This window comes from Cavia porcellus, unplaced genomic scaffold (genome assembly GCF_034190915.1).
Source record: "Cavia porcellus strain 051 isolate PalLab524CR breed Dunkin Hartley unplaced genomic scaffold, mCavPor4.1 scaffold_1, whole genome shotgun sequence".
In the NCBI taxonomy this organism is placed as follows: domain Eukaryota; kingdom Metazoa; phylum Chordata; class Mammalia; order Rodentia; family Caviidae; genus Cavia; species Cavia porcellus.
In genome coordinates this window covers 40052173-40075555 of record NW_026947484.1, presented here as the reverse complement: position 1 = coordinate 40075555, position 23383 = coordinate 40052173, and the positions used below count along the sequence as shown (strand labels likewise).

The 23383-nt window shown below is 35.7% G+C and overlaps 2 long non-coding RNA genes across 2 annotated transcripts in view; both read left to right on the top strand.

Moving 5' to 3' along the window:
• The window catches only part of LOC134470969 (uncharacterized), a 32264-nt gene extending 21385 nt beyond the window's left edge, over positions 1-10879 (top strand). The window contains exon 3 of the long non-coding RNA XR_010040263.1: positions 10760-10879. This is a non-coding gene — a long non-coding RNA (uncharacterized LOC134470969). The remainder of the gene's footprint in view (positions 1-10759) is intronic.
• A 4459-nt stretch (positions 10880-15338) lies between these two features.
• Positions 15339-21126, top strand: LOC134470964 (uncharacterized). Its single transcript, XR_010040259.1, has 4 exons — positions 15339-15695; positions 18453-18655; positions 19902-20235; positions 20990-21126. It is a non-coding gene; the product is annotated as an uncharacterized LOC134470964 (long non-coding RNA).
• Positions 21127-23383: the final 2257 nt, after the last annotated feature.

Below are 23383 nucleotides of genomic sequence, written 5' to 3'. Positions count from 1 at the left end.
AAGCAGGTTCACTGGAAGAACGACAGTCTCTTTAATAAATGGTGCTGGAAAAACTGGCTCTCCATTTGCCGAAAACTAAAGCTAGACCCATGTCTATCACCATGTACTAAATTAAAATCTAAATGGGTCAAAGATCTGAATATTAAAACAGAAACACTAAATCTATTGGAAGACAAAATAGGTAGAAACCTTGGAGACATAGGAGTAGGTAAAGAATTCATGAACAGGACTCAAACCGCACGGGAAATACTTCCCAGAATCAATAACTGGGACCACTTCTTATTAAAAAGTTTTTGCATGTCAAAAGAAATCTCCAGCATAGTGAAAAGAAAACCCACAAACTGGGAAAAGATTTTAGTGAACTCTCTCTCAGACAAGGGCCTCTTGTCTAAAACATATAAAGAATTAAAGAAACTCAGACCTCCGAAATTCAAAGATCCAATCCAAAAATGGGCATCTGAGATGAATATGCAATTCTCAGATGAAGAAATGCAAATGGAAAATAAATACATGAAAAAATGCTCATCATCATTGGTCATTAGAGAAATGCAAATTAAAACCACACTGAGATACCATCTCACTCCTGAAAGAATGGCCAGGATCAAGAAAACCGACAACAAATGCTGGAGAGGCTGTGGGGAAAAAGGAACTCTCCTGCACTGTTGGTGGGAGTGTAGACTGGTACAGCCTTTGTGGAGATCTGTCTGGAGATTTCTCAAAAAGTTGGGACTGGAAATCCCATTTATTCCAGCTATTCCACTTCTAGGCATATTCCCAGAAGAACTGAAAGCATCATACCACAGTGATATATGTGCACCTATGTTTATAGCAGCACAATTTGTAATCGCCAGATCTTGGAAACAACCCAAGTGCCCATCAACTGAGGAATGGATAAAAAAGTTGTGGTATTTCTATACAATGGAGTATTATTCAGCTATAAAGAAGGATCACATTGAGATATTTATCAATAAATGGGCACAGCTTGAGACCATACTCATAAGTGAAATAAATCAATCTCGCATGTGTGAATACCGAATAGTTTCCCTAATGTAAGTAATGATTCAAATATATAAAAATATGTGGTAATCATGATTCCCCATTAGGTGGCCTTGAAGCCTTATAAAGTTTTCACTCATTAATTAGAAAGGCTTTATTCTGGGCTTCTTGATATGAAAATATTTGAAGCTAGAGTATATGAAGTTTTACCCAAATATTTCAAGGAAAAAGACACTATGGTAACTACTATTAAGTCAGGTTATAAGGTGGTGAAGTACTAGGTTATTGAAACAGTCATGCTGTGACCTCTATTGTTATATTGTTATGTCCTGTTTTATCTCAATCTCCCCCTTATTGTTTCAAAAAAATTATTTAGTCATTTCTTATGTTTGTCTTAATTAAAGAAAAAATTCAAAAAAATTAGGATATATAAATAGTAACTCTTTTCGATTTCCTATTAACTTGTTTTGAAGTCCTGTAGTACTCCCACGATCTTGTTTTGACTGATTAGACTCTGTTCCATTCTATATGATAGTATCAAGTTTGAAGACATAGGCAACTACTTTGAAGACAATAAGATTCACTAAGATACCCATTCTGGTTTGACTATTGTCTTCTTTGGAAGTCCTGTAATGTTTACAACGCCTAAGTTTTATTGGTCTTATTCTCTACTGTTTTGTCCAACTTTATAATATCTAATAAGATAGACAATTCTTTTTAAGGAAACAAGGGACAACGTTGATAACCATTGTTGATAAACTTGTACTCTGTTCTACACCATGTGCTACGTCTATCCTTGGTATTGACTGACAGCTTTGTTTTGCCATATTTGACTGTATTCTTCCCCCCCCCAAAGAAAGTAATAAGCACTAAGGAGTAATAAAATCCAAGATGTGTAAATTTTGTTGTAAAAAAGAGAGGGAAAAAAAAAAAGAAAAGGATCTCTAACGGATATAACAGCAAGTGTGTTTGGGGGTGTTAAATAGCTGACTTTATCAATGTTTTTGGAACATTGAACACAGCTGTTTGCAGTCTCCCTGTTTGAATGTCCACCTTGTGTTCTTTGATACTGTGATTTGAGGAACTATTTTCAAGAAAATAGTGTGTAATCTACTAGCAGGTAATTTCTTACTGTTATGGTTTTTTGTTTTGTTTTGTTTTGTTTTGTTTTGTAGTTCTGTATTGCGTGTACCCTTACGCCGCTTTGGTTTGTTTTGTGTTTTTCTCTTTTTCCTCTTAAAAAAAAAAAAGTAATACAGTGCAGCCACAGCAGCTTGACTGATCTGGAGGGGAGAGGACAGCATATGCTGTCCCTGTCTGCAACATACTAGCACATGGCAGTGGGAAGGATCATCTAGCCAGTGTGCTTCAGAAGAATTGTAACCAACAAAGAAAGAAACTGGGGCCTCCTGGAAGAAGCAAAAATGATGGGAAGAGGAAGCCACAACAAAAAGTCCCCAGGTCTGAGAACCCTGAGAACGTTGACCCAGGACAGGTAACTACAAAGGAGAATGAGAACAGTAAACATGCAATATCAGACACAGCAGCAGTGGACATAAAGAGATATATTCGGGACCTAATAGATGAGTTCAAAAGTGAAATAGTTAGCCAAATAAAGCAAAATATAAGAAGATTAATAAAAGAGATACTAAGAACCTCTCAAGCAGACACAGATAGAAGAAGGGAGGAACTTAAACAAAGAAGAAAATCATTTGATGAAGAATATAGAATATGTGAAACAGATTCAAAGAGATCACCAGTAAATTAAAAACTCTATGGAAAGATGGCGAATCAGCTTGAAAGAAACTAAAAATAGATTATCCAAACTGGAGGACAATTTAGCAATGTGGGAGTATGAAAGGGAAAACTTTTAAAAAATAACAAGGAAACAAGCAGTAACAATACAAAGGCTAGAAGACAAAAAAAGGATCTATAACTTGAGAATAAAGAATGTGAATGAAGAAGCTGGGATAACAAACAAAAGAACTACAAATGTTATTCACAGAAATAATTAAGGAAAACTTCCCAAATATAGGAAAAGGAAACAATATTCTGATATATGAGGCATACAGAACTCCAGCCACCTACAACCAAAACAGAGCTACACCCAGGCATATAATAATCAAGATCACAGAAATTCAATATAAAAACAGAATATTAAAAGCTATTAGAGACAAGAAACAGATCACCTATAAAGGAAGGCCTATCAGAATGGCAGACTTCTCAACATAAACCATCATGTCAAGAATAACCTGGAGTGAAATATTCCAAGCCCTGAAAGAAAACAATCTGTATCCCAGATTGATATACTCTGATAAACTGTCTCTAGAAATTAATGGAGAAACAAGACACTTCCAAGACAAAGAGGAACTTGGGAAATTCACAACCATCAATCCAAGTCTACAGAGAAGACTGCAGAGCATTCCAGAGAGAGAGAAAAGTACTAGGATTCCAGGAACAGTGGCAGAGAGCCTCAATGAATGGAGCAGAAAACAGAATGAAGAAGATAAGCAGACAACTGATGGCAAAAAAAGAGTATAACAGAAATGAGGCAGAGAAGATTTTATTCAAAACTGATATTATTGATAGCATCAAGTCTGAGAGTATAGGCAACTACATTGAAAATGATGAGTCTACGATATACATCCTGGTTTGATAACTGCTGGCTTTTGAAGTTCTATACTATATACAAAGTTGTGTTTTTATTAATGCTGTTATGTACTGATATATTCAATTATACTGTGTCTGATGACACAGCCAATTCTATTGGAGATATCAAGAGACAACACAGGAACAATGGTAGAACTCTACAATGGTCTTATATATTTATTTCATTTCATGTGTTTATAGGAATATGTTTTGTTTTGCCTTGCTTTGTTTTGTTTCTCTCTCTAATATAGAAAGGATAGAAATCCATGTTAAGACTCATGCATGTGTAGAATCTATAAATAGTTTATGAGAACTGATCTTATGACACATGATGAAATGAACAGATACTTTGAAGAAAAAGAGACACTGAAATACTCAGTGCTGATCCTGGAGTGTCATAATGTGAAACCCAGCAATAGTATTATTATTTGTTCAGAGTGATATTATCCTGCTTGGGTTTATTCAATCTCAACATAATTGAAGATATGGATAATTGCATGTATGTTTAAGTGTATAGGATTGATAATCATATTTCTAAGTTTTTGTTGGGTAGTTGAACAGAACTGGATGCAGTCTCACTGTTTGAATCCCCACTTTATATATTTCACTTTACTATCTTGAATAACTATTTGTAAGAAGACAATCTGTAGTCATCAACTAGTGATTTCTTACCGTTTATTTTTTTCTTTGAAATTATGTATTATTTCTACCTGTTTTCTGTTTTATTAGTCTTTCTTTAAATTAAATTTTAAAAAAAGGCTTTATAGTACCCAGTGCTGATCATGGAGTGTCATGATGTGAAATCCAGCAATATTATCATTTTTTGTTCAGAATGATTTTAACTTGCTTTAGTTTAATCTAAACTTAAATGAAGATATGGATAACTTAATGTATGTTTAAGTGTATAGGAGTGACAGCCATGTTACTAAGTTTTTGTTGGACAGTTAAACAGAACTGTTTGACTTCAAACTGGCTGTTTGAATTCCCACTTTATAGGTGATGTAAAGGTGATTCCTTTTCTCTAACAGCTTTTGGTATTCTGTTAGTGTGCTGAATATCTGGGATGTTGATTATTATGTGACTGGGTATAGATTTATTTTGTATGAATTTCTACATGCCTCACTTTTCTGTTTGTCAGATTCTCTTCACATTCATTGGAAATTTTTTTCTATTATTTCTCTAACATTCTTACGTCATTTGCATTGTCTCCTGCTTTTTCACTGAGCCCAATTATTCGTATATTCTTTTACCTTTCATTGTCTTGCAATAGTTAAATTGTTATTTCCTGATATTTATTGTTTTCAATAGATCTTTCCTTTCACTATCACTAACCACAATCCTGTCTTCAAGGTCTGAAAGTCTGTTTTTAGTTTTTTTTTTTAAATTTTATTTAAAAGGAAAAAGAGAAAAACACAAAACAAAACAAAGTGGTGTAAGGGTATAAGTCATACAGAACTACAAAAAAAACAGTAAGAAATCATCAGTTAATAGATTACATATTATCATCTTAGAGATAGTTGCTCAAATCATAGTATCAAAGCATACAAAGTGGAAATTCAAACAGTGAGACTGCAAACAGTTGTGTTCAATGATCCAACCAAAAACATTAATATTTTAAAGTGATTTTTGCCAGCTTTCAATGAAACTTTTAATTTCCTGGGTATCTGTTTGAATATGTTTCATGCAGTCTGTTTTTCCCTATATTGATCATTTATGGTTTACATTATCTTCCTAGCATCATCTCTTTTTTAATCTTTCTCTACTCTAGATTGGTTGATCAATTCCTTTATAAATTTTGAATTTTTTACCTTAGAGATTATTTCTGATATTATTTTCTGTATAGCACCATGAATTTGTTTCTATATTTTAGTTGCTATCATCTTACAGGTTTCAGTTTTGTGTCTTCCAATTTCTTGTATGTGAATATCTCCTGGACTCATTCTGGGTGGGCTGGAGGTATGATATTGAATTTGATTTTGTTTTATTGTCACTTTCTACTCCAAAAATTCTTATTTTGTTTTCTGTGATGAGCTTGTAAGTTTTTGTAGTAGATACCTATATCACTAATATCAGGGCCTTTCCAGGTTAAGTCTGTTCTTCAGGGCTGTCTTCTCTGTGTAGGAAATTCCAGGTTCATGTCTGTGCCAAGATCCTACCTTCCTAGTTATTTAAGCATGGTATGTTGGTATCTCTTTGGCTCAATTGCCAGTCCTTGGGTGCACAACTGTGATGAGACTATTTCCTCAGAGCTTCTCAGTATTGTTATAGGAGGGAGAACAAGTGATTACAACAGATATGACATCCTAGCTAAAGTAGTAAAATTAGCAATAACAATAACATGAAGCACAATTTAGAAACTGACAGACTGTGGCAACTATTGATTTTGTATTTCAGACCATAGGAGCAAAATCTATAGTTATATAACAGAACTGATCATAAATTACGAGTTTGTATGCAAAGTACTTCTCCTTGGTAGAATAACCATTCCTTGTAGTTGGGAAATTTAGGGAGGGTAGTGTGTAAAGCAAAGATAATACAGAAGAAAGTAGAAGCAAGGCTGGAAGACAAAGGATAGTCACACAAACTAAAAACTAGGGAAGAAGGTAGAAAAAAAGGATGAAGGAGTAGTAAAGGGAATATCTGAGCCTGGTCTCTGAGTTTGCGGGATAGGATTGCATTCTCCCCAGCTATTTAGAAGAGACAAAAAAGAAAAAAAGAAGGAATAAAAAGGAAAGAAAAAAGAAAAAAATTGAGAAAAAAGGGCCAGTTATGGAGCCCCTGGTTCTTCCCATGCTGGTTGTGGTCCCGTGGTGTCAGGCACCTGACTTCCTCTGGATGCACCTGCCTCTGGGTCCTTGATTCCTCTCACATTGGTTACTGTGATTTTGCTTTTTTGGGAGTTTAATCATACTATACGTGAGGATCTACCTGTTGACTAAGAAAGTCAGAGAAGTTTTGTATTCTCAAGAAGTAAAAACCAGTTGTGCTTTTCCAGGTTTGAAGAATATCTCCTAATTTCAATAATTGATTTGCCCTCAGTGAAAGAGTAGGGTATCTTAGGGTAACCACGAGAATTCATGGTTAAACATTTGATCTTTAAATTGGTATATAAAGATAGGAGTAAAGAAACTCTGACTGGGGGGCTTCCCCCATCTCAATTTATGGCTATAGATCTAAAAGAGGGCTTACTGGAGAAGCAAGTTAAGACACGTATTACCTCTGTATTGATAAGAAATTGAATTTGCTTACCCATGATGTTCAGGGTTATCCAGTGCTCTGGAAAGGAGGATTATGGCTTGCCCTGGGCTCTTTTAGTTCTTTTCATCAGAGTGGTCATTGAGAGTATTGGCTAGCCCCTCCTTGGGAGGGGAGACAGTTCTTCAGTGTCATTGATTGGTAACATCAGCCACTTAATTAATAGGGCAGGGCCTGAGTGGTGGCATAATATAGTCATGCATCCAGTGTCCAGTTTCTTTGCATTTAAAGAGGAACCATTACCTTAATTAGCCTTGAACTTTTTCTTGAACAATTTAGGTGTGCTTAAATTTTAGGTACTGTCAATTGCAGTAGACATAATTTTGGCATGCCTTTGTTCACAGATTATCCCCTTTAACTTTTCTCCAGATCCTTATTGTTGAACATACAAAAAGGGCCAGAGGAGTTTAGGAACACATTTGAAGGTTCTGAAATTTATGCCAACTATTTAGGTCTGATTGAATAATGAAATGTCATCCCATTCAGGCCATCCCTCCTTGAAAACAGGTCAAAGTTTGTATATTTTTGGAAAGCTTTCTCCAATTGTATATGAAAAACAGTTGTAGTTTCCTATTAGCCCTGTGGAATCTCTTTCACCCTTTTGTGTTAATAGGTTCCTAATGGATTTGTTTTCATAATAAGGACCATTACCATCTTTTCCCTCATGCTGATCTCCCATGTTATAATCACAATTTGGTTCCATAGGGGAAATAGTAACATCCTCAGAGTGCGTTTGTTCCCTATTACATATTGCTCATCTGCACACATGCTGCATCCAGTGCAGCTCTTGAGACTCTGGGGGGAAGACAGTGGAAGATGAAGAAATGAAGATGAGTTAGAATGCAGGAAGCTGAGGTCAGGTAAAGCCCCCTCTCCTTATGGGAGAAAGGAACTGCCCAATGACTGCAACACATTTACTTATATGGTCAACGTAAGAGGCTTTTTACAGAGAATGTAAGGAGAGGATAAAACTCAGAAAAGGAAAAACATCTAATTTCAACAAAACATGTCTTTGTGGTGATATGGGGAACGAGAGAGGAGCTTATTATTCTAGGAGAGGGCTAAGTCATTTTGTACATCAGCTCCCTGGGCTATGTATGTCTCTTATGGAGCCATGCCAAACTCATGAGAAGCAGTGGCCCTGTCCTAGATACCTGAGGCACAGATAGCTTCTCTTCCAACACACACCTTAGATCCTTCCAGGACTAATCCAGTTTTCAAGCCCATAATCCAGTATCATACACCATGATTCATCCACCTCCCAAAAGCCCAACTATGAGTTCATAAAGCTTTGAGAAGACATCTAGATATAAGCCATAACAGCTGGAGATTTAGACATTGAGGACTGGGGTATCCCCCGACAGCTTCACATTTCCTACCAGCTATCTCTGGTAAAGTGGAAGGCACAAGTGCTCTTTATTGCCTGTGTCAGTCTATAGCCTGTGGCTCACTATGGTTCCTTGAAGACCAAAATAAAGTCACCTAGTGGATGTATCTTTCGGTTAAGAAAACTATCCTCCCATGATTCAGATAATAAAGGACTTCAGCAATTTCCTTCGGAGTTAGAAGGAACAGAGGTGTTTGTCCAGATTTAGAAAAGAAGTAGGTAGGTCTGTTGGTTCCCGCAAAATGGAGACCATAGCTCCTGTCTATAAAAGTGAGCTTCCCAGCATCCAGGAGGACAACTGGGAAATGTGGCAAAAGGATGGACTGAGATTGTCTCCTGAAGTTTGGGTTTTGGGACAATGAAGTAAATTCCTCATTAAGGATGCCATCTATGGGAAAGGGCCAAGTGAGATTTTGATCATAGTAAGCACCAAAGGGATAAGCTGGAGGTAGGTGCTATCCAAGAAAGAGACCATATTATCCACAGCTATCTCTCAAAGCGAAAGAGAAAGATGAGCAAAGTATCAGGAAGAACAAAAGCTTGGGAGCAAAACAGACATGTTAAACTTCATGTTTGGAAACACAAAACATAGACCTGCATGTTGTGTAGAATCGTCTTGTGCCTGGTGGAGCCTGAAATACTCCATTTCATGACTCTGTTTACCTCTCACAGGAAACTTTCAGTGGCAGATATCTAAATAACCATTAATGTGTGACCTGTGTCCACAATGAGCTACCAGAGACAAAGACCAAATTGGAATACAATCCGCCTACTTCCTGATCAGCTTGCAAAGACAATGTTACTAGATTATTAAGGTCTTATTCAGTTTCTTAGTATGCTGAACATACAGTTGAGCAGAAAATTCTGAAAGAGCTTCCAAGCCAGTGAAAAGAGGTCATGGGCCCAAGAAACCTTGGTGGTGAGGGTATTAATCATGAGTTTGCAAAGAGCTGAAGAATTGGTCTGAAGTTTTGCTCTTGCCAGAGAGCAGCTTAATGCTGCCTCTCCAATTTATGGCACTTAGAGAAACTGTCATGGTGCCCAAAGCCCATGATGGGGAGGATCAGAACTACATAGTCAATGTCATGGTATTTATGGCAGGACTCAGTCAAGGGTTGGGTGCACTCCTGAGACTGTGTATTACGTTCTTACTTCCTCCCATTGTATTTAACCCTGGATATCCTGGACTTGGATTAATGTTCAACTCAGAAGCTGCATCTAGCCCAGAAAGTGGGGTCCAAAGCAGGGCTTGCCTTCTGTTTCCAGCCATTTCTTAGTTAGTTCCTGCCTCACTAAGAGTAACAAATACATTGTTACTGAAAGAGTTTTGCCCTAGTATAAATTATTGTACAGTTATGGCGATGGTCTAATGTGGCAGAAGGCCAAAGTGGGAACGCTTACCACTTCCTGCTTCTTCTTCAGCCCTAATTGAAGCTCCCCTTCCTGTTTACACGCACAGAGAATTCCAATCGGTTCCTAACATGTCATCAATATCTATCGCATGCGCCACTTCCAGAGGTCATGTAACCCTCTGCCTTTCTGTATCTGGTCGAAGGAGACAGCCCAGCCACCATGTGCTGTGTGCTCCTTTCCACGTCCTCAACTTAATAAAATTGTTCATTTTGTACTTTTGCTTCTGCCAGAAAACTCTAACAGTTACCAGGAACATTTATTTATTTATTTTTTAGAGTCAGAATCTGCATTTCTCTCTAAGGAGGAGCCATTTTAAAAACAGAAATATTTAGAAATAATGTTTTGATTGAAATCATTCTCTCTCAAATAGTATAAACACTCATTTTTTTCTCTGGATGATATATATGAAAGCATTACATTGGTCCTGCTTGTAGAGACAAAATAGGCCATCATTTTAACTTGGAGCTCTCTAGAAACATTTCTTTGAGCAATTGGTGTATCATAGAGAATTTTTAAATAAAAATTCAAATTATGAAATAATTAGTATTAAATAAAAATAAAGACATTTAAAATGAAAGACACATTCAAATTTGGAAAACAAAGTTAGCAAGCCTTTTGATTCACCAGCTAGCCTACCTGAATATTGAAGTATCAGTGGCTGAAATATAGTTTCTTTAATCATCAGAACTTTTAAAATCAGTCAGTAATATACAAAGTGTAGCCTAAAATCTATAATTTTAACCTACGTAAATTTGTGACTAGAGTAACTTTGCTGCAGAAGAAAACTTAAAAAAATTTCCTGTGAGTCTATTACCTTGAGAACAAGGAAAGAAAAATAAGTTAGGATATTGCTGTGACTGTCTCTTTTTTAATATAAAAGTTATATTCTAAATGTTTAGACTCATAAATGAGTATTCCCTGTTTCATATTGTGTGGTAAATTAGAGGTAATTGGATAAAGGTTGGCATGACCTAGTCTCACTTCTGTCATTATTAAATTTTGTCTTCCTAAGCAAAATAAAGCACTGAATTAATCCTGATTCTCTGAATTCGTTTGAAGAGTAAACAAGCTGAAGAGGAACAAACCCTGTCTTGGAATTCAATAACGACAGGGAAGCTGGAGAGAGACCAGGAAGGAGAGCGCTGAGGGAGATGGGGTCATGGTGAGTGCCTTGCTAACACTTCCAAACAGTGATTTGGGGCCCATAGGACTGCGCTCTTTGGACCTCCTTCTTTCCCCTCCTCCCCATCCCCAGCATCCCTCTCTTCTTCCCTCTTCTCTTCTAAAATGTTACCTGTTCCAAAATTTCACAATTCATTATGACTAAACATTGTGGTCTCTTTTCAAGCAGTGGCGGCATGGGTAGAAGCTTGTGAGAAATTAGGTTTCAGCTGGGCATGTACACCTGTAATTAGAGCATACCAGGAGGCTGAGGCCAAAGGATGCTTTGAGTTCAGGAGTTCGAGACCAGCCTGAGCAATACAGAAAGACTGTTTAAAAAACAAACATACAAAAAGTCTTACAAAAAATCTCCAAAGCTGGTACACACCTGTATTCTCAGCCCTTTGGGAAACTGAGGCAAAAATATCAAAAGTAAAGCACAGCCTGGCCAATTTATTGGTTTAGTGAGACCCTGTCTTGAAACAAACACAAATAAACAAACCAATCCTGGCTTATGCCATGAATCAAAAAGGGGAAGTTTTTTGAAAGAGCCTCTGTCTTTGGGCTGAGACCTAATTTATCTTTCATAAGTTTCATTTGTAAGTTTATTATATGACCAAAGTCCCTGAGGGTATGATGACTAGCTGAAGAGAAGCATGAAGACATTTTAGATATCAACATTCCAAAGTAATTGCTAAGAAGAATGAGGATACAAACACTGTTTATACAATGATAATCATCATAGTTCGGTGAACCCCAGGAATGACTCTCCTGTATGTAAGAAGATACTAAAGCAGATACCTTCAGGACCTCACTCATCTTTTCCCTCAAAGGTGTAACTCTCTTTATGCCCACTTTACAATAAATTCTACTCATACTTTAGCCTGACTATGTGTGTTGACTGAATTTTGAGTGCTGGTTTCTTTAGGCACCGTGTCTGGGCTTCCTACTGTCATGAAGACTCTTGTTCAATCCTTAGTACCCTTTTCCCCTAAATACAGTGTCTCACATCTCTGGAATCAGAATTTGGGTTCTAATATGATTGCAGCTATATTAATATCTGACAAGCACTTATCTTTGTCTCTTCTGTTTTCTAAGGTAGCTCTTCTACTGGATTTTTAAAATTAATTTTTAGAATTAATTTCCAATTCATTTTTAATTCCAATGAATTGGAAAGGTGATTTAAAAAAATTCTTTGTTGTTGTATATAATCCTATTCCAATTTTAGGGATACAGTATGTTTTCCAGCTCAAGAATCCTTATTTGGATAAAAGTTAGTTTCCATTTTTTATGAATTATCAGCTTTCTTGGATCAGCTGTTTTTTTTTTTTTTTTTTTTTTGTACTGGGGATCGAACTCATGACCTATGCTTGCCAGGCAGGTGCTTATGCCACTAAGCTAAATCTCCAGCCCCCATGTTTTTGGGTCAGCTGTTTGCCATAGTTTTTTACTTTTGTGTATCTTTCCCTGAAATACTGGAGACTTTCATTGTCCATTCATATTTATGGAGAAAGTGGAGGTTAACTCTGGAAGTGCTAATTGCTCTTTGTACTAGGCAGAGATGAACAGCCTGCAGGGAAATGCAGGAATCTTCCCCAAAGGCTTCCCATCTTGATCTTCCTCCAGGAGCTGGAGTAGATGACTTAGAACAGATGTCTAGGCACTAAGTGGAAGTAAGCACAGCAGCTCTCAGTGGAGGCCTTAAGGGTAGGAGAATGCCAGGATCTTTCCAATTTCTACTTTGTTCTTGCCATGCGCCTTACTTTTTGGCTGGATTCTGAGGTCCTGCCTGTGCTCACATGGATGGATCAGTGGCCACCTCTGCAGTCAGCTTCGCTGTGACCTTTACATGTTTGTGCTTTCTCTTTCTGCATTCCAGGAAACAAAAACCACTGAGCTCTATGCTTAGTGAGAGTTCTTTTTCCCATTATTATCTTACTTTCCTTTATTGCGTTTAGGATTTTTTTCTTTTTTTGGTCATCTGCAAGTGTTTGGAGGGAGAAGGGTATGTATTTCACTGGGAATTTTGACGATTGATACACTTGGTTCTTGATCATTACCAGATTTTCAGTGGTGACAATATTTTTGATACAAATTTAGTCCTTCTGAACCCCACTGGGTAATCTCGTAGGAAGTTTTTCAAAAAAGATAATTTACTTATTGACATAATTTTCAGATAATTACATATACCAACTCAGGAAATACAGCTGTTTCTAAGCAGAACACCAAGCCACTGTAACAGAGGAAAATGATTATGTACATATGTGTGACACTCAGACACATTTTAGTGAGCAAGTGATCATGCATAATTCATGCTGGGCATGATTGGATTAAGTGATAATAAAATGATCATGTTTTGAATTTTTATTAGGAGTATAATTTTTTCATGTCTCATGATAACCTATGGCTTCTATTTTACAGAGTTGGCTTTATGGATTTTATAATTATTTTATATTTCTGACATTAAAAATTTCTTTTCCTTTTGGGGGGTTGTATTTAGGTGTACTGTCTCCTCTTCAGTGACACCAATCCTATCCTGAAAGGTAATCTTTTCCCTTATTTGGAGGGCAATTCTCTGAGGATCTCCATTCTTTTCTCCACCATTATGCCTTTATGCTTTCCATCTAGACTTCTCACAAAATGCTTCTGGGACACATCAGAATGCTGAGTAGACTTCCCTTAGTTCTCTTTACCTTTCTAATTCCCATAGCAAAAATACCTGCAGTTGTTTTATTATCTAATTCATGTTTTTCCCTAGGTCTCAATTTTTTTGTTGGTTCCTAAAATAATGCTTGGTTTTTAAGCATCTTACAGAAAAATAATATTTGAAAATTATAGTGACTCTGTGAAATCTGATGGTTTTAAAGCTAATTATAAGTCAAGGTAAAATGAGTAGTATGTAACCATAGACTTATTTTATACAATATGTATTATTGTATTTTCCATTATTTATTGCTTGATTACCATGTGAAGAATACTAGGCTAGGCACTTGAATTTCAATTCAAGGTTGGATAAAATCTACTGTTGTCCTACAAGATTTTAAATTAAATGTATATGAAGTATGCCCAGCCACACATATGATAATGTATTATTTTTATTAGAAACTTAACTATTAAAGCCCATCCATTACCTGTGTTATTCCTGTGAGTCTAACTTTTCAGTCGTCAATTTATTCCCTCCTCTCCTCCCATCTTCTTACTCATGTCTTTGTAACTGTCTCTGTCTGTCTGTCTCTGTATCTCTTTCTCCCTCTACCCTATAAACAGGTGTTCACATAGCCTTCTCATTTGGAAAAAAGGTCTTTGCAGATATAGTTAAGGACCTTGAGATGAGACTACCCTAGATTACCTGAACAAGCCTGAACTACAGTGAAAAAGTAGTTATACAAATGGAATTGGAAAGCCACAGACATAGAAAAGAGAAGGCTGTGTGAAGACGGAACTCAGAATTGGACTGATACAGATAGGAACCAAAGCAGCTTAGAATTACCAACAACCATCAGAATCTGAAGAAGCAAGGGGAAATTCTCCTGTAGATCCTCTGCAGAGAGTATGGTTCTGCTACCACTTGCTTTTGGACTTCTGGCTGTTAGAGCTATGAGAAAATAAGTTTCTTGTATTTTATGCCATCGAGTTCGTAGTACTAATTTGAGGTGTTCTCAACATATTAGTGCCACAAGTGACAGCCTGATAAAGGTTAAAAAGTAAGAATAGTTCCTTTAGTGGCAAAGTAGGTTATTCAACAACACATTTTACATGTTATTTTAGAGTCTGAATGTGTTATAGAAAAATGATATGGGCAGAGACCTGAGATTTACATATATTTCCTGAGCAAGGGGAAATCTGATGGTCATTCTCCCTGGTTCAGCCCTTTCTCTGTAAGAGTATGCAATGAGTAGAAAAGCATGATTTCCAAGGTACAAAAGTACATCTGGAAATATTTCAAAAATATTATCTCATTATACTACAAAGAAAAGGAAAAATATTAATTTTCCATATCTGAGTGCTACATTAGTAAAAGTGCAAGCTCGTTGACAGGGAAGCCTGGAAATAGGATTGTAAGTCTTCCATATAAGCAAGGACACCTGTGCAGGAATTAGTTCTACAGGAAAACAGCTGCAAAATTTTAAAGTCCCTAGGGAAACATGAAAATCACCTGTGCAAATGGAGCAGCCTGCCTTGATTTAGCAGAGGTAAATATCAAATTATGCAGAGGTATTAAATAATAGCACACAAATCATTAAGAAACGTTACAACAGTAGACATGAGAAGTTTAAACAACCGTGTTTGTTGCAGAAACTTTAAAAAATACAGGTAAAAATAGAGAGCAAAAAAGCACCCATAACCCCATTGGGCAGAGAATCTGCTTTCAGTCCCTGTTTTCTGTGAAGATTAGGGTAACAGGTGAGAGCGAGTGGCTGAAGGCACCAGACCACTCACATACACGGGAACTGCTGGCGGAAGGAAGCAAGCGGCGAGGAAGGAGAAAAAACTTGCCTCTTTACTGAAGAATTTGGAAATATTTTGCTGAGAAGTTTATAGGGTGAATGGAGAGTTTTTGTTTTGTTTTGGGGATCAAATCCAAAGCCTTGTGCATGACAGGCAAGTGCTCTACCACTGAGCTACATCTCTAGCCCAGATAAGAGATTTTGAGGTTGTTTGTAACATAAAGCCAGGGAACCAGAATTTTACAAAGGTTTTCCGTTGGTTTCTAGCCCCACTGATGGCGTATCTGATTCTTTGAAACTAGACTCTGATTGAGGAATATTAAAGTCTGCTAGTGAGGATTACAAAGAATTATGGACCCAAAATCTGAAAGTGAAAACCCAGAGGGGTAAGTAAGGAATTTGAGGCCATTTTTATCCTAGGGGCCTTTGGTTATTTAGGAAGAGATGGATGAAGCAGCAATTTTGATAGTTTCCCAAGAGAAGAGAGCAAAAATTGATGTTCAGGTCTGCTCAAGTGACGGCCTATGATTCTTCTATACCAGCAATGGCAAACTTTTAAGAGTTTTCAGTGACATCAGCCTGCTGTGCATGCATGAGAAGGTTCACCACCACTGTCCTATACCTTGTGTTAGGACATTGAAATATTTTTATTGGTATTTAAGGGAAACACAAATAGATGAGTTTTGGTAAGCAGCACAGCTCAGGTTCGAATCCTCTCAACTCCTATAGTTGGATTGAGGTAATCTTGAATTGCTAGTTTCTTTAATTACCTTCTGCAAGTAAATGTAAATCTTCTTGAGAAAAACAATCACCTCTTCTGTCAAACTTTTCCTACAAATTATCTCTTAAGCTATATAAAAATTTGTGATTTAGTGAATGTAGAATCCTATGTCATCTATATGCTAATTTATAGTTTTCTGATTGAGAGTATCTTTTTACTAGTTTATCTATTTGTGTTTCTTTAGCAAAATTTTTGCTTTGATTTTCAATTGTTCTTTTTCTATTGAGGTTTCTGTCCTTTTCTATTGATTTGTAGAGGTTCTATATTGTTTACTGATTTATTGTCAGCTATATATGTTGCAAATATCTTATTCTACTTGAAATTAGCTTTTTTCCTTCTTTGCTGTTGAGTAAAATTTTAAAATTATAGTTAAATTTATCAATATGTGAATATTCTTTTTGTCAGTTAAGTTAGAGCTTCCCTATCATGAGGATAGGAATTAGGTTTTTTTCTATATTTTCTTCCAAACATATTAAAGAAACAGTGTTAAGCTTTTATTTTCCTGTATTAAAAGGGAAATAGTTTAAATTTTTCTAATGAGTTTTAGGTTGAGAATTTTTTTCTAGTTTTCTTAAAGTTTTCTTTTTAATGCTGATTGAGTATTGAATTCTAAATATCTGTTCTACATCTACTTAAATGATTATTTTTCCTCATTAATCTCTCTTCTATTGAGTGTAATCTGTTTAACCTAAACATTGGATTTTTACTTTTATTGTTTTTTTTAATTTCTAAAAGTTTTGTTTGGCTAGTCTATAAATTTACCTGATGATTTCTGACAATCTGCTGTGGACTGCTAATTTTCAGAATTTTATCCTTTATTTCTTCAAACATTTTCTATAGTAATTAATATTTGACATTTTATCATCACCACATGATTTCTTTACTTTTCCAAATGAAATTTACCATTTCCTTTTTTCTCTATCGATGATTGTCGATTGTGAGTTAATATTAGTTTGATAGGTATTTATGAGAATCCCGAAGGCTTAAAGTGGTCATCTTTTCCTCTGACAAATATTTATATTGCTTTGCAGAGAGTTGGGGGATGCTGTATAACTAGTAGCACTTCAGCTAATTTAGAGGGTCTCAGGATTAAGCCTGGGATCTTCATGTTTATTTTCCCACTGTGCCACTGAATTTTTCTCCTGTCTGCTGAAGTATTGTGAGCTGCCACCTCTTTGACAATGCTGCTTTCTGATTCTCCTTAAATCTCACTGTTCTCAGCTCTGATGTGTGTGTGTGTGTGTGTGTGTGTGTGTGTGTGTGTGTGTGGTGTGTAAGAAAGAATGAGAAAATTCATTCTTAATGATCATTTATTTCCTGTAAATCTAGAAGGCCATTGAAGAGTATGTAATATGTTAAAATGTATTAAAAACATTAGAAGAACTTAAATACTTTGTAATTGAAGGACCATGTAAAGTCATTACTAGTCTCCCATGCTGCTATCAGCAGTAGGCTCTTATCTGTACATGAACTTTTAGCTCTATGAATTGACCTCTATATTCTTTCTTAAATGAGTTATTTCACAACCATTCAATTCTCCAAAATCATTTGGAAATCCCATTTTACTTTTAAATCTTATCTTTACATCCTTCTTTTCTGTAAATATTTTTCTGACAACTTTGGCATAGAGTTGTTTTTCTTCTAGTATCTCTTAAAGCCTATCTCTAGCACTCTTGTGCCATATATTTTCCCTACTAATGATTAATGATGACTGATGATTAATGTTAATAATTTGTATTTTAGCTTCCTCTATTAGCTTTCTTGTTGTAAGGACACAATACTCAATATTAACAAGTTAAAGAGAAGGAGTTTCATGTAACTGTTTCAGGAGATTCATTCTAAAATCAGTTGACTCCAAGGCAGAAACATGATGGGAGAAAGGTATGGAGGAGCAGAGCTCAGTTCATGGTGGAAGAGAAGAAAAGCATTAGAAGAAAAATGTCATAGAGGAAGAAGCCAGGGACCTAACTTTTTATGCAAGAATATCCTTGCCTTGACCCACACAGGCAGGCTGAGAAATCGTCTCTTTTAGTCCTCTGGGCAGCTCTCAATCCAATCAAGTCAATAGGATCCAGCCTAAGTATCATACTTCCTAAGTACATGGTAAGATCTTAGAATGCAGTTTCATAAATGGGAGTGTATGATTTTTCATCATTTTAAAGAATGGTCAAAGATATTTTCTTTTTTTCCTGGGTAGTTGACCCTGTTGACTTAATAGTATTCTGATGATTGCTATTAGGTTACTTAAATTGCACAGGAGGAATGGGGAAGGAAAGATGTTTATTGTGTGCCTGTCACATGGAAAGTACTTTAACAAGTGATATTGGGCAAACAAAGATAAATAAACCTATCTTGTCTTTAGGAAATGAGTGTGGAGAGGAGACCACATTTCTCAAGAATACAATGGAGAATGGATTCAGTTGTACCAGCAGTACAATAATTTGACTGGGATTATGCATAAATAAGAGAAAAAAATCACAGATATTTGTTCCAAAGACCTGGTATTTCTATACCTTTGCAAGAATATGATTGCAAATACTCTCCTCCTTTGATGTGTGTTAGTGGGTGAGTTACTTCTAAACATTGAAATAACTGATAGTATCTATCATATTTTGTATAAAAATTTAAACTTTAAAATTTAGCTCTCTTTATAGTGGTCTATTTCAGCCTTTAGAGCGTTGTATCATTAATTTTACTGTGGGGACTATTTTCTAGGTCGGGATATTTAATACAAATTTAAAAAATAATTCTATAAAATTTTCAAATGTATTATCTTCTTGAGAATATAGAAATAGACTTCTCTGATTTTGCTAATTGAGGAAAGAAATATAATTTGTGACATCAAGGTAGCCTTATTTAATGATTGCTTTGGATACTTATCAAAGAGAAACTGATGGAAGGAGACGACAGGAAGGATTTCAAGACCTGTAAATCTCATGAAGATAATTTCCATTTTAATTTAAATTAAAAAGAGAATATTTAGTGTTAAGAAAACCAAAACTAGAAATTTACTGGAATAATAGGACAAAATATCCAAAATATTGTTGTTGAAGGAAATATTGCCAGACAGCCTTTTGTTTAACTCTGGAATAGTAAAACAAAGCAGCCACCAGGAATGTCATGCTCAGTGTGGCGCTTTCACCCATGGATCAAACTCAAACTTTTTGTGTTCTTTCTGATAAAGTAAAACAAAATAAACTGTGTAGAAACCAAACATGTGAAATAAGATTTGAGTATTGTTTTTGAAAAAACAGAAATAAGACTACTAATATCACATGTTGATAGGATGTGTTTATTGAAGGAAACTTATGCCACTTCTGGTTTCTAATTCCTGTCCTTGATTAAATCCCAGTTAGTAAATAATGATTCGATATGAAGTTTAGCTGTAGTTCTTTACAGCTCTTTGGGGGTCAGAATAATTTCATTTTTGTTCTCTTGTGTCTTCAGTGCCCAGTAGAATGGTTGGTATGGAAAAGATCATTAATCAATATTTTTTTTTAAAAAATAAATGTTTAGCCACCCATGGTTTGGCTTGGAGAAATGAGACCAAAGGATTCTCCAAGACTTCCAAAAATTACCATGAAATTAATACAGCAATACATACCTCACTCATGAGGAAATAACAGCAATATGTATTTAATCTGAATTTAGCTATAAATTCAAAAGCTTATCTTTGGGATCTTCACTGTCCATCTCAGAGTAGGAGCAGCAAATTAGAGTCATTAAAAAGGGAGCATTTTATAACCAGCTATTTCTTTCTGCTGCTTGTTAACTGCAGTGTTTTCATTCTTCTTTTCCTCCGTCTTTTCAGGCAGATAAATATTGATTGAGTCTGATCACGGTGGCTTGACTGTTAAGTCCTGGGCTGGAGTTACAGTTATGGACAATGACACAAATAGATGTATCCTCATGAAGGGCTCATTGGAAAACTTTTCTTGCTTTTAAAATGGCATCTGGGACAGGGAAACTGCAAATTGCTACTGTATGTGATGTTATCTGCACGTGATAGGGTGTTTGATAGGACCCCCTTGGAACTGCAAAGAGAAAGTAAAGAGGGCTTCAGAGAATCAAACTGGAACTCTGACTTTGCTGAACCAGGGAAGTTATCAACCTGGAAATTTCTCAAGACTTTGCAATTGGTGATAGTAAGTCTTTATTGTTTAAGTTACCTTTGGTCATGTCTTATTATTTGCAGTATCTGTAATGATTTAGGATGTTAATTGACATCAGGAAGAAGAGAGTTATGACTTCTAATGTTTTTCCAAAAACAATACTCAATTAGAAATAATTTACTCTGACCCCTTTTCTAAATGTTATGATATGAACACTCTGCATAACAGTTGAAAATCTGATACTGAAGGAGAAGTCAAAAACTTGCATAAAATCAAGTACTGTCCCAGTAAGCATGGCCTTCTGGAGTCATTCAGAGTGAAGGCAAATATCCATAACTAGCCCAGCAGGCCCAGAGGTTGTTTTGTTCACAAAAATTTTTTTGTCAGTATACAGAAAATTATTTTCTGCTACTTAGTCTGGGAAGGCAAGAAATAGCTCTAAAAGATTTCCATTATAGATAACAAAAATAATTTCTTATTTAAAGTTGTAAATGTAATTTAAGAATGATTATTTTTGATACTTGAAATCAACTGCATTGTGTATTTTTCTGAAGAGAATTAAAATATAAATTAAACTATGGGAAGTGTTTAACTTTGAAGTCTTCACATAGTGAAATTTTGTGATAGTTGTTTGGCACTTAGAATACATGTGCCATGGTACCTTGGCTCACAAACGCTTTCGTTTGCAGTTTGGATTGCAAACAGAAGTGTTTGGTAAAAGTGTGTTGTTTGTGAACCCTGCATCAGGTGACGAACATGACTAGCCATTTTTTTTTTTTTTTTACAGGATTCTGCCATCTTTTTCAGAATCATGGAAATTCATGTATCAGGGTACCACTGTACCTACATAGATAGGGAGCCCAATAGTAAAGTTTCTTGTTATCTTATTACATACTAGTTTACTTCAATGGACATATACATGTATGCATTTGTGTATGTATATGTTTTTGTAATAAAATATTTGTTCTTTTTACATTATGAAGATGGCCATTTATCTTCCTTTTACTTTGTGATTTTTTTCTCTCTTTGCCTCAGACACTTTCTAACTTAAATTTTAGAATTCAACTCATTTTTGTCTTATTCTCTGTCTACTAATATGTATTTCATCCTGCAGAAAAGTAGTAGTAAAGTAATATAATTTGAGCACAATAACTCCTTAGGACATTTAATTCTTAATTATTGAAGTCATATAACATATTTTGTAATTTTCTCCAAGTATAAATAAATATTGAATTTTAGAAGTCAATTATCTAAAATAGGTGATTTAAAGCTATTTTTGGCAATCATAGGTTTTATTTTTTTCTTTAGCTAGAATCATTCACAAGGCAACATTTTAGAAGAAGCACTCCAATGGAAAGGATGGAACTTGACCGGAGTGGTACTGTTATTCCCTCTGGTTACTAACCTGGACTCTTGGATAAGTCACTTAAGCTTTTTTAGCCTTTTGTTGCTCATCTCTAAATTGGGATAATATCTTGTCTGATAAAGCAGGAACTTACATGAATTGATTTTTTTTCTGTTAGGTACAAGATCTATACCTTAATGTTCCATGGCTTTGAATTTTATGAGTAAAGTCAGCAAATATAGTAGATGTCTGTATTTTTTAGACATTTGTACCAGAAATGCAAATGCTGTCTAAGATGTAGTCCATATACACTTTTCATGAAAATTTCTTTCTGATGAAATATGCATTTTTAGACTTTTGGTGCATTTCAAAAGAAAGGTTTTTGAAAGCTGACTCGTATTTCAAAGAAAATGTGATCACCAGACTTAACTGTGTTTTAAAAGATGTTTGAAACTTAAAGTAATTTGATTTCATAATTACCATGTTATATGTATTTGAAAGAAACCATTATTAATTATTTTTTAGTTACTGACTTGGGCTAACAGAGAGCGTTGGGTCCATCTGAAAGGGCCAATAGCCATTTTTCCTTGACTCTGTAGGGAAACCATGAACTATGGCTGTCTCCTTAGCTTCCAGTCATGGAAATCTGAATAGCTTAACAATGGAGGACCCTTAAACCTTGATGCCACTATTAGTCTCTAGGTTAGGGGACACTGTTTTTGTCATTTACTTGTAAGTTCTTAGAGTTTGTGGATAGAGCTATTTTGAAGCATTTGCCTGGAAAATTCAGAAGAGGAGAAAGGATTGGTATGAAAAATTTCAGTCTGATTCTTCATCTTCCACAGAGGGCTTTGCAGAATCATACCGTGTGTGCCTGCATTGGCCCTGGCGCTTAGAGCACAGGAAAGCGTGCCGCAGCCTGCGCTCACGTGGGTCATGGGATGGCCTTGGGTTGTCCTAGACAGCTGCCTGAATTTTGGAGCCAAAAAACAATTTGAGGGTCTAGGTAGAATTACTGGAGTCCCAGTTCTTACATGGAAACTTAGAAATAGGTTCTTTTTGTGTGGGTCTCAGGAAAACTAGAAGTTGTCATTTTTCTTTGGGAGAGAAAGAAGCGTTTTCAAAATCTTAAGGGAGCCTTGGAAGAAATTCACTTGTCTCCCATTAGGACTTTCGAAAAAAAAATTATATATGACAACAACATCATATTTTCCTAGGGAAAATTATAGATCATTTTGACAAGGTTGTTCAATGCTTTCTGTGAAAATGAAATTACTTTCAGAATGATTCAAAAGATTGCAAAAAAAGAACAGAGACATCTATAATCTATTCATGTATGTTTGAGGTAGCTTGTTACCCCCTGGTTGATCCTCTTTACCCACTCCTTGAAGTTGTAGGTACTCAAAAAGGTATCCCGGTATGCAAAGAGCCTAGATTAATATCCATTTTAGATGTCTGATGGCTCTTTTTACCATTCATGCCTCCTTCTTTCTGATCTATCATTGCCAGCTCATCTCTGCGTAGTCTCTATGTGCAGACGCATCTACTAGATTTTGTGGACATAATCTCTTGATAAACTTTTGGGATTCCCTCTGACCCAGTGGCCAGGATACAGTACCTCACTTTGAGGTTTGCTAAGGTCTCCAGATTCCAACTCAGATCAGCAACCAGATTACTTGAAAATATCAGTGGTTATGTATGATGATTAGAAAGCATATTTAATTCTCAAGAGGGAATGTTTACCAAAATAATAATAGTAGTAGAATTATTAATAAAAAGAGCTACAGTTACCTCAGTGCCTATCCTAACTAGAAGATAGATTTACTAAAACTCTAA